This window comes from Sinocyclocheilus rhinocerous, unplaced genomic scaffold (genome assembly GCF_001515625.1).
Source record: "Sinocyclocheilus rhinocerous isolate Xijiao unplaced genomic scaffold, SAMN03320098_v1.1 scaffold345, whole genome shotgun sequence".
NCBI classification, from domain to species: Eukaryota; Metazoa; Chordata; class Actinopteri; order Cypriniformes; family Cyprinidae; genus Sinocyclocheilus; species Sinocyclocheilus rhinocerous.
Genome location: NW_015630020.1, coordinates 993,841 through 1,005,154, shown reverse-complemented (window position 1 = coordinate 1,005,154; position 11,314 = coordinate 993,841). Strand labels below are relative to the sequence as shown.

Below are 11,314 nucleotides of genomic sequence, written 5' to 3'. Positions count from 1 at the left end.
ATTATTATTATTATTATTATTATTATTATTATTATTATTATTATTATTATTATTATTATTATTATTATTATAAATCAATCAATAAATGCTATTTTGTTTGTTTGGTCAGTAGGTTGACTGGTTGGTTGAATTTGAATTAATTCAGGAAAATTTTTTTTTCAAAATGTTAAAAACATTGTAATAGATGATAAACTGAATAACAGTCATTTTTAAACGCTATTTTTCTACTACTACTACTCATAATAATTTTTATTTATAGTACACTTTTTTCAAACCCAAAGCACTATAAGCAAAATTGGCATTGAATATTAAAACACATTACATTTCATTAATTATTCCTATATTATATAATTATTATGCCTATAGTCAATTAAATTCAAGTTTATACAAGTCAATACATCATTCACAATAATATTACTATATACATATTATGTCACACAATAGTGAAATATCATTTAACACAATAATTGATTATTATTATATATAGTAAAAATTTAAGAGCCTCCAAAAAAAATCACTGGTAAAATATGCACTTTGCAAAAACTGGTAACACTCTACTTCGATAATCCACATTCTGCAGACTACTTGTCAACTAGCATTAATTCGAGTATCAGTAGACTATCTGCTTAATATCTGCTAACACTTTATATTGATTTCCCCCAACAGACATTCTAATGACGTTCCAAACGTATAGGAGCCTCGGGTTCGAGTCTCCACCAATGACAGCAAGCCAAGTTTGTTTACCATTAATTATTAAGACTGGATGGGAAATCAATCATTTACATTTACATTTAATCATTTAAAGTTCAAATTCAAATTGCAATTCTACATTTTTTGAATCCTTGAATTTAATTCAAATTGTGTGTGTGTGTGTGTGTGTGTGTGTGTATTAATGGCAGAACAAATTTATACTTCTGTTCATTGTTTGGAAATAAAATGTGACTGAAAAAAGAAGCAGTTAATCCAAAAAAAGAAAATTCTGCTATCATTTACTCATTCAGTCATGAGTGTGAGTGACAGAAATTAAATTTTTGGGTGAACTCTTCCTTTAAACAATAAAATTTCAGTGTCTTGAAATAAATCTGAATAAATCCACTTTCATATTTTATTAGGCTGATATACTGGAGTCTTGGATAAAGTTGGCATTGATGCAGGTCGACTATATTGTGTACCAAATGCTGCTTTGATAGTTCAGATCCAAGGCATAGTTCCTCAACACGAGACCTGCTCTCTCGTCATGATCAAACTGCAGGAAATGAGCCACAGTAGGATGTGGGCCAAGACATGACCCAAATTCTGAGGGCTTTTGAGCTGCTTTGTGGGGCCCTCAGAGGCCAGAGACCCTTCAATGCCCCCTTCTATCACCCCAATCCCTGCAAAAGCCCTGATCAAAGCCTTGCCTTACCCTGCTCACCGTCACAGAGTGCCCCAACATAAACAGGAAAGCCGGCTAATGTGAAAACACTGCATCATTTTCCATTTTTCTCACTGAAGGATGGCTGTTCTATTATAAACACCCATGTAGGGTCTCGTTGGAGGACAATACCCAAACTTTAGCAGGTCAACTTCGCATATGGTCTGACGTAACAACAATGTCACCTCAACTGTGTATTGATATTGTAACACTAAGATGCTGATAGTGCCTCTTGATTGCTTTATTTAAAGGAACAGTTCAAGATCGCAGTTTTAACAAGAAGTCTTGAGACATATGCATGTTTACATTCCTCCTCCACAGGCCGTGCACGAGTTAGCGCGCCGACGACATCCCAAAGAGAGCGAGAACAGGAGAGTCAGAAGAGTAGAAACGTGACTTTGGCATCTGCTGTTGATCAGGTTTCCAGTAATAGGACCAGAACTACCGTTTAATTTCTTCATCATAACACAGACCACCAAAAGCAAGAGGAGTGGAAAGAGATCGGCCTAAATCCGCAAATGATTTGGCTGCCTTACCATAAACAGTCAACTTAAAGTCAAACCCAATTGTGGGTAAAACACGAGCATATAGCATCATATCAAAGATGTTGATCGCATTTTCTACGGTAATCTGAGCAACCGACCTTAGCAGAACAAACCCGGACATGTGCTTCACGCCAGTGTGACAGCGTCTGGCTGCGACTCTTTGTGTCTGCAATGTGTTCGGATATAACTGTCTGTGATGGCTCTTGGCTGAACATTTCTGGAGCGATCTTGCATACACAGTAACAAAAAAGAACTAAAATAATCCACATAATCATTTGCAAAAATTGCAATGCAGACATCCATGTAGAGATTGAACAGATGTTGATATCTCACGCGGTCACTGGCGGCTTACATAACAGTCTGTAATGAGAGTTCTGATCTGTGACGGGTTCAGACGCCACATGAAATTGCGTTTTGGTTTCTTTGAATATAGTTTATACCTTTCCATTGGTTTTGCATCTTGAATTTCATTAATTGTGACTGTTGGTCTATATTAAGAATGGATATTGGTCATTTTTTCTACTCAAAATGATACAACGTGAACAGATCCAAAACCTTCACTAGTGACTAACCTGATGTGAATGTCAGCAGACGGTGGGGAAAAAATTTATTAATTAATTCCCTACAGCGCACATACGTTTAAACGTGTGCTTGACGTGTGAGAACAACATGAGAGTGAGTTAACAAAATTTTTTTGGATGAGCTGACTTTAGTGAATAGTCATTGACTGGATGGGAAATCAATCATTTACATTTACATTTAATCATTTAGCAGACGCTTTTATCCAAAGCGACTTCCAAATGAGAACAATAGAAGCAATCAGACCAACGAGAGAATAACAGTATACAAGCGCCATGACAAGTCTCAGTTAGTCTAGCACAGTACACATAGCTTTTATTAAATAATAGAAATGAAAAGAACAGAATAGAATATGCTAGTATTAGTTGGTCAGGTGCTGGCGAAAAAAATGTGTCTTTAGATGTTTTTTGAAAATGGCTAAAGACTCAGCTGTTCGAATTGAGATCAGGAGGTCATTCCACCAGCTGGGCACAGTCCAGGAGAGTGATTTTGTGCCTCTTTGGGATAGCATCACAAGGCGCCGTTCACTTGCAGAACGCAAGCTTCTGGAGGGCGCATAAGTTTGAACTAGCGAGTTTAGGTATATAGGTGCAGCGCCAGTGGTGGTCTTGTAGGCAAGCATCAGTACCTTGAATTTGATGCGAGCGGCTACTGGTAGCCAGTGTAACCTGATGAGGAGAGGAGTCCAATCATAGTGTTAGTACTGTCAAATTAGACTCTCAGATGATCCACGTCTACCTATAGGAATATGACACCTATCACGGCATCCCTATATGGTCTATTCAGTATTATTCAGCAGCTTTATCGCTTTGCTCAGGAGCTAATTACCCTCCTCCATCCTCAGCTCCTCCTTCCATCCACAGTCAGGACTTGGCTTTATTCTTCTAAATTGCCATTAAAGGCACAATATGTAAGTTTTCGCCGCTAGAGGGCATGTATTCAAAACAAACAAAGAAACAAAGGCGTAGTTTGATGACGCCATGACTGAGTGGAATCATGGGAGTTGTCGTCTTCATCCCCACAGCCGATGCAATGCAGTGACTCATGCAGAAATCATGTTCATGGATGAGCTAATGTATTAAAGATTTATTAACATTGTAGTATGAAGCAGGGTGAGGCTGAAAGCCGTCGAAGTGAAACAAGGCCGCTGAAGTAATTGCTAATGAGAGACGAGTGTGACACATGGCTCGAAAGCAGCGGAGCTTTTATTATGCCACACTCGACCACTTCCGCTCCTTCCGGTCATGCTCATGTGGGGTAAAGCAGCGCTGTTTTATCATACTAGATACATTTGAAAGTTCTGTTATAATGCTACTCTGTACGGTCGTCACCTGTCTAATAAAACGCATAACATATTAAAGCGTCTTTGGTGTTTCCATGTTTTCTACAAAACAAAACCGGAAATCGAGGGTGTATGACGTCATTGGCAGGTGACACAATGACACTATGGACACGGTCCGTGTCACTAGTTAAAATTGCTTATTTCTCTAGATTTAAACATTCTTCGAAACATTTGGGATAATGTAAGTACACAAGTCACCAAAATATATAACACTGTTCTAGAGGTTTTTGGATATTTTAATAAGAAAATCTTACATATTGTGCCTTTAAGAACATTAATGGTATCTGCTACATTTGGTTCTGTTCTTTGTATTCTAGGGGGTTATTTCTGCTCTCCCTGCTCTAATCCATGCAATATAGGCTGCTTGGATGGGCAGGGAGTTTTTGCCCAGAACAGAGCCATACCACCAATCCAAACTGCTAATTGTCAATCGTCTTTGACAAAAGTGGTCCTGACAGAAATTCTGACTGCATGGGCAACTTTGCAAGTACTGTACATGTCAACTTATTCTCATAACCCACGCTCTAGTACTCAATGATGTAGCATATTCAAAAAGCCTCTCACTGGCAGCTATTAACAGAATGAATCAATGAACAAAGAATTTTTGTGAACCGACTCAAAAGATTTGAATCATTAAATGAATCTAATTCTTCACTGCTGCTGAATTGAATTGAATCTTTGCTGGTGCTCAGGCACATGTCTCTATTTAAAAATTTCTTATTAAAAAATATTTTTGTCTCACATTACCAGATACGATATTATTTGTTAGGTTTCTTGTTTCTCACCCTTCTCTCTGCCTGAGAACATTTAGGCCTTTCACAGTCAAATATGCATGGCCAGTATTAATTTCTGAATGAAGACAGACAGCTGGGCAGATCTGTAGATGACTCACTATACCATGGAAAATGTGAGCAAATCCCTGCAGTGTCTTTCCATCTGCTTTGGTCAAGAAATATGGGATCCTACTCTGGGCAGTGTGTATAAAACATATGATGGGGGTGGTGCATGCATTTGTCTACTTTAACAATTTTTAAGTAATTTTATTTTTATGTAATTTTAAGCATGAAGCATATATTTCAATTTTTATTTTATTTTTTTAAACAAATACTTTTTATTGAATGGATTAAATAGATTTATAACTTTGAATCTTCAGTCTTTTTGCTGTCCAGACAGTTGTCATCCCTTCTCTGAAGGCTGTGAAAGGTCTAACCACAAGCCACTGTGATATTCATCAACTATATATGTCTGGGAATGTTCTGGATATTTAAGATTGTCCTAGGTGTGGTTGAGGAAGGATGGCGGCTTCTCTTCAAGCCAAGTCTCTTCCCAGCTGCTCTCTTCACATCTGAGGTCCTGCCAGTGTAACCTCTTCACAGCAAGGAATATAAAACACATAACGTATACTTGCAATATCAAATTTCACTTTATAAAACATTGTAGAAAATAAAAAGTAGGCTACATCTTAAAGCTGGGCACCTTGGGTTCAGTGTTTGACAGTTAAAAATATGAGGGAGAACACACAGATTTCAAAACGTGACATTTTAAATACCTGCTTTTAAACATTTACGCCACAGACTACAGAATTTATTAGCAGGAAGCACAAAGTCTGACAGGTTTACACTCTGAGGATCTTAAACACGTCTCCTGTCCTTACCTCATCTCTCTGTTCCTCCTTCTGTACAGTACAGCGGGCGGCGCCTGCTCTATAGCAGTCATTAAAAGTTTTATGTAACATCCCACAATGCATCACGACTGTTATCGCAGTGCATTTTTTGGACACAAATGCATTTCCTGCTTGCGGTCCAGGCAAGTTGAAGTCTGTCATTTAAGAATGGAAAAGAAATAGAAAGAGGAAGTAAACAAACCCTGTAAACTGAGGCTCCTGGTATTTATTTTCACTGAGCTTCATTTCTTTCCTCAAATATGTTTTTTTATGTCCCTCATGCTTCAGCAAATGTGAGCTTTTTACATTTTCTGTATTATGCTTATATTTATCACACACAAAAGCTGAATGAAATATAGCAAATGTTCTGTTTTGGATGCTAGCATGAGATGCTCATGTGATGAAGTCTTAACCGGCTTCACACCATCTTCACCAGTTCCTTTTTTTTTTCTGGTGAATGATATAGATATGCTGGTCTGCCATCCAAACAATCGGCCTTCTAGGCTATTCTTAGGCTAACGGGAAGTTTCAATAATCTTTCTTGTGATTCTCAGCTTGTCAACATCAATCTTACACAGTGCTTGGGATCTACATATTTTTTTCAAAACACAGCGCTGATATTTTTAGGGTCAAAACTGACCAGAAAGGCCTGTAAACATAATTCAGTAGCAGATTTAAGTAATTAGGCCTGTCCTTCTGGAGTAGTGTACTGTTGGTTTTATGAGGGCTGCATTTGGTAACATCAAGTCATGTGGCTTTGGGCTTTTCTCTGTGGCTTCCCTGACGGCTCGCACAAAACGACATTTAAAACTCTTGTGAGAAAATCGATGGATCGGCATAAAACATACAGAACATAAAGCAGCATGCAGCATCTAGCATCAAATGAAAAATTGCTTCATCTTTCATATGAACTCTGAAAATTGGCCCTCCCTCAGGCTTTTGTGTAGGGTCATTACTGGCTGTATTATTTCAGCTGGCTTCACTGCATATATGAGATTTTGTGTGTGTTGGTCTCATCTGGTATAGTGACACGCAGTGAAGAGAAGTCGAGTGTGTCTTCAAACACAATGTGGTTGTAATTAGTAAAAATACTGGTGGGATAGTACTGAGATGACATTTTGCTGCCAAACACTTTGGTTTAAACTGCTCTTGCATCTTTCATGTGGCCTTTCCAATCTCTGCAACCACTAGAGAGTATGTAGAAGCTTTAGTGTCCACATATACTCTTTTTTTCATAGGGTTGGTCTCAACATCTGCTCAAATTGGCTCCGTATCAAAAACTTTGATCTGCCTCACTGTATACTGCCTACTTACTACTTTCCAAGGCAGCATACTAACTGAAACAGTGCCTTGTATATCACTCATTTGAGAAAGTCTACACAGGCAAAAAATCTGTGTCACACATTTAGCACTTATCATGCCATATGTATGCATGGCTTGACTCACAATTGACTCTTCGCAAAATCCCGCCCACCTTAGTTGCTACGTCCGACAAGCCATGGCGCTTTGACGCCACACATCATGTTCTCACGCAGTTAAAAATACATCGCGGAGCAAAGAGGAAACTGACATCGCACTGACAGACAAGACATAGCAGGATAGTCTCAACTTTCAAAGTCTCAACTTTCAAATTTTGTCACTTTTAAATAAATTCAAACAATAAATACCATTTTGTGGCTCTTTAATGTGTCGTGACAAATCAATGTAGCACCTCAGTTCAAGTGGCACATAAACATCTCTTCCTCATTAGTAGTTATAGCATGAAATAAACAAGAATGAACATCAGAAGGTGTCTTGTTTCAACGGTGCAAAGACATCAATACACACCATTTTTTCAAGTTTAAGTCGACCGAAGCTAATCTACTCTCCGGTCTGGTTTGTTTGTTGGACAAAAATGCCAGATTCTGCGTTATGATTGGTCAGATCACCTGTCAATCAAACTCTGCAAGATCAATTACTTTCAGAGCTTGGTGTTAGTTTGTTAAATTATTACCACAGTATACATATATCCAGGGTCCTTGTGGGTCCTTTAAAAGTGTAGTCAAAAAGTCTGATCAAATTGAAGGCCATTAAAAATCTGAAATATACATGTACGTCTTATCATTAACATTTAATATGGTCTTACATTTGGGGACTGAAAAGCAAGGATTGTGATAAGGTGTAATATGATTAGTAAACTTCAAAAGGCAATGACTGAATTAAATGAGTCACCCACATTAAAAGGTAACATACTCTGATACACGCTCAGGGTTTTGAAGCAGTTCATAATCAATGAATACCATGCATTTATGGCAAGTGGTTGCTTATGATCTACTGTTGATGGAAGTAGCAAGGCAAAGACATTTCAAAATAAGAGTCCTAGTGTATTTTAAGGTTATAATTTGAATATAATATAATGTAATTGATTATAATTAAAAGTCCCACAGTATGCAGTAAAACCATTTTTTCTAAACTGCATCTGGCAATTGATTTACCATAAACTCTTGAATTTTCTTGAATAACTAATATTAGCACAACGATCTTTCTCTAATTTGTATGTATTGATATATTAATAAATAAACCAGCTTTAATACATATGCACATGATGTATTTTGAGACTAAATGGGTTTGCTCTGTATGGACACATAGTATTAATTTTATTTGTGCAGGTCTATAAAAAGATCTTCAAAAAACGTACATTTGAATTTAAAAATTTTGCAGTTACTCTAATGTTAATTCAACATTAAAAAAAAGTGTAAAATATTAGCATGAGCCTCACAACGGGTTTATGCCGAGCTTCACAATGCACTTAGTTCTGTTGTGTGTAAATTTGTAAATCCTGGCTGTAAATGATTGTTTATAGTTAAAACGTTTAAAATGTTAGCATGTTTCTTACACACACATCGTTTCACATTGATTCATCTTTAGGGGTCAAATGAATTACTGTCTGGATGACTGTATGTGCTTTTTAAAGCATAAACATTTCAAAACCTATTAAGCTGCATTATGTGGACTCACAGAGATCGATTATTATAAGTTATTGTTCTAAATGATGAGAGGATTTTCACTTTAAGGCTGGAGTATCCCTTTAAAATACGGTCTGTAGGCAGTTCACTAGGTTTTGAAACCTATCCATTGAGTCATTATGTATATACTATGACAAAATGTGAAAATGTGCTATCAACGACACCTCAGCAGTGATGTGTTGAATTCCAGGAGGCGAATGTGAGAGTGTGTTTTGTATACCAGACTCACACATGCAGCAGTGTGTACGAACATATGCCTTAAACACCGGAGACTCATACATCACTGTCAAAGTGTACACACTGCATTATACGCTAGTTGCCTTGGGCGGGGCAACGTGCAACAAATCTGTTTCAAATCAAAATGAGACAAAAAAAAAGAATTTAATGATACTGAACCACAAAATATTGAATTACGGAATAGTTTCATAATAACCCGTTCCCTGAGGCCAGTAATAAAAATGATTGTAAACAAAACCAAACATTTCAATTCTATCCACTTCACTGTGTTCCTTCGCACAGATTTCAGGACTATGAGCAAAACGAGGGCATCACACAGAAACGTAACATTCTGGTAAAGGGAACCTGACCTCACAGACTCATCTACAGTATACAGTATATATGTAAGCAAACATCTTGACGTGCTTGTTATTGTTCCTGCATGCAATGCCCTTTTAGCTGCACCATAAGCAGGGTTAGATAAATTCCTTTCCGTCAGATGGGTTGAGTTAGGATCAAAGTTAGGATCCGTACCACTATCTCTCTTCTGCTCTAAATGGACCAAACATATGGGCATGAACCCATGAACAAATGCATGTCCTCTCTACAGCATATACTGAGCTAACCAGCACTGGCAGCCCATGTGTGTCTGACTCAGACCACATGATTCTCTTTAAAAATTGATACTTCTGACTGTAAATTCTTCAAGCACAGCTGAGCTTCAGTGTTTACCATAGATGATGTGCTCTATGTACATGTGTTGATCGGCGTTTATGTGTGGGAAAAAAGGTAAATTAAATCTGCTCATCATATAAAGTGATCATGTCTCTTCTGAAGACTTGGATTAAACTGCTTGATTCATATGAATTACTTTTACAAATTGTTTTTGTACTTTATGATGTGCGAACAGTTTGGCTGCATGGACTTTCTATGGTTGGAAGGACAAAAATGATAAGCAAATATCATCATTTGTTTTCTTAAGATGAACAAACGTCATGAGGGTAAGTAAATGATGGCATAATTTTCATTTTTGGGGTGAACAATCCTTTTAATAATAAATAATAACACTTAAAAAATATAGTAACAGTTGGGACTAATTCTCACTATTAACTAGTTGCTTATTAGCATGCCTATTGTTAACATATTAGCTGTTTATTAGAATTTATAAACACATATTCTGCATGACCATATTCTACATCCCTAATCCTACCCAATACCTAAACTTAACAACTACCTTACTAACTATTAGCAGCAAATTAGGAGTTTATTGAGGCAAAAGTTGTAGTTAATAGTTTGTTAATAGGGAGAATTGGACCTTAAAATGACAAAAAATGTCTTGAATTGGCAAGTGAAATTTTCTTTCCTGTGTTGATGTATTTCCTTTTGAAACTGGTAGTTTGGGTGGGACATATCAATGGATCCTTACTTTTAAATGTAGTTGTCTCACAGCCATCAATCATACTGGCTATTCTTATTTGACTGAACAAAAATCTGTGTAGTGCAACATGATTCATTACTATTTTTGAGTGTAAAATTTAAATGTGTTCATCTGCTGAAGATTACTGTCAACTTTTATAAGTAGTATACAGCACATGTTTTCAGAGTTAATAGACTTACTGTAGGCCTAGCAAAAAGCAACCACATAGCAATATGACAGAAAACCTAACAGCAACCACCCACAAAACTATTTAATTTTACTTCAGAAAATATAAAAATCTTGATGAGTTACGACTGGCTACCAGAAATCGCTTACTCTGCCTTTAATCTAGGTTAAACTGTTTCCTTTTTCAGTAGTAGGCCTATATCATGTAGCTTTGTTCTGTCCTGTATATTATACTCACAGTGGGTTTATGGTCTATGAAGCTCCACATGCAGATATGTAGCAGATTGAGGGGATTAAAAGCATATTAGATTATGACCTCATTTCACAGAGAACAAAAAACTGCTTTTACTGTCAGATTGACTTAGGTGTAGCGCTCCTCTATGACCATCTGTTGTTTATTTATGTTTAGGTTCATTTTATTTTCAGAACGATGTCTCAAATCATATAAATTCTCCTAAGAGAAATGCAGTGCTTTGCAACATATTCACTGTCCTTTTCATCTCTTCTTTTCTGAAGAACAAACACAACCTATTAACCATTCACTGCCAAAAAAATAAAGGTTCTTTAATGGTAACTACTGTGTGGTTCTGTAAAGAATCTTTAACATGATTTTTAAAATGTTTTTAAAATGTTCTTCAGACTAAGGAAAAAAAACAAAAAATTCTGTTCACTGAAAGTTTCTTTGGAGAACCAAATCTGGTTCTTCTAATCTGGCATTGCTGCGAAAACCCTTTTTGGAACCTTGACTGACATCACGAGAAAAACGTGGATACTGAGGCCTATGTATGCTAAGGATTATGGGATAAGCTTATCTACTCTGGCATTGGCAGCATCAAAAGCTGTCTGCTCTATCAGTGTGACACACGATTGTTTTACATAAGCCCAATTATGGTGGAAATTAATTAAATTTTCGATTGTGTCCATTAACAATGGGTAATTTTCTTCAC

The 11,314-nt window shown here is 36.8% G+C and overlaps 1 long non-coding RNA gene across 1 annotated transcript; it reads left to right on the top strand.

Annotated features, from left to right (window-relative positions):
• The first annotated feature begins 5,186 nt into the window (after positions 1-5,186).
• Positions 5,187-7,855, top strand: LOC107739486 (uncharacterized). Its single transcript, XR_001640007.1, has 3 exons — positions 5,187-5,241; positions 7,467-7,473; positions 7,792-7,855. It is a non-coding gene; the product is annotated as an uncharacterized LOC107739486 (long non-coding RNA).
• Positions 7,856-11,314: the final 3,459 nt, after the last annotated feature.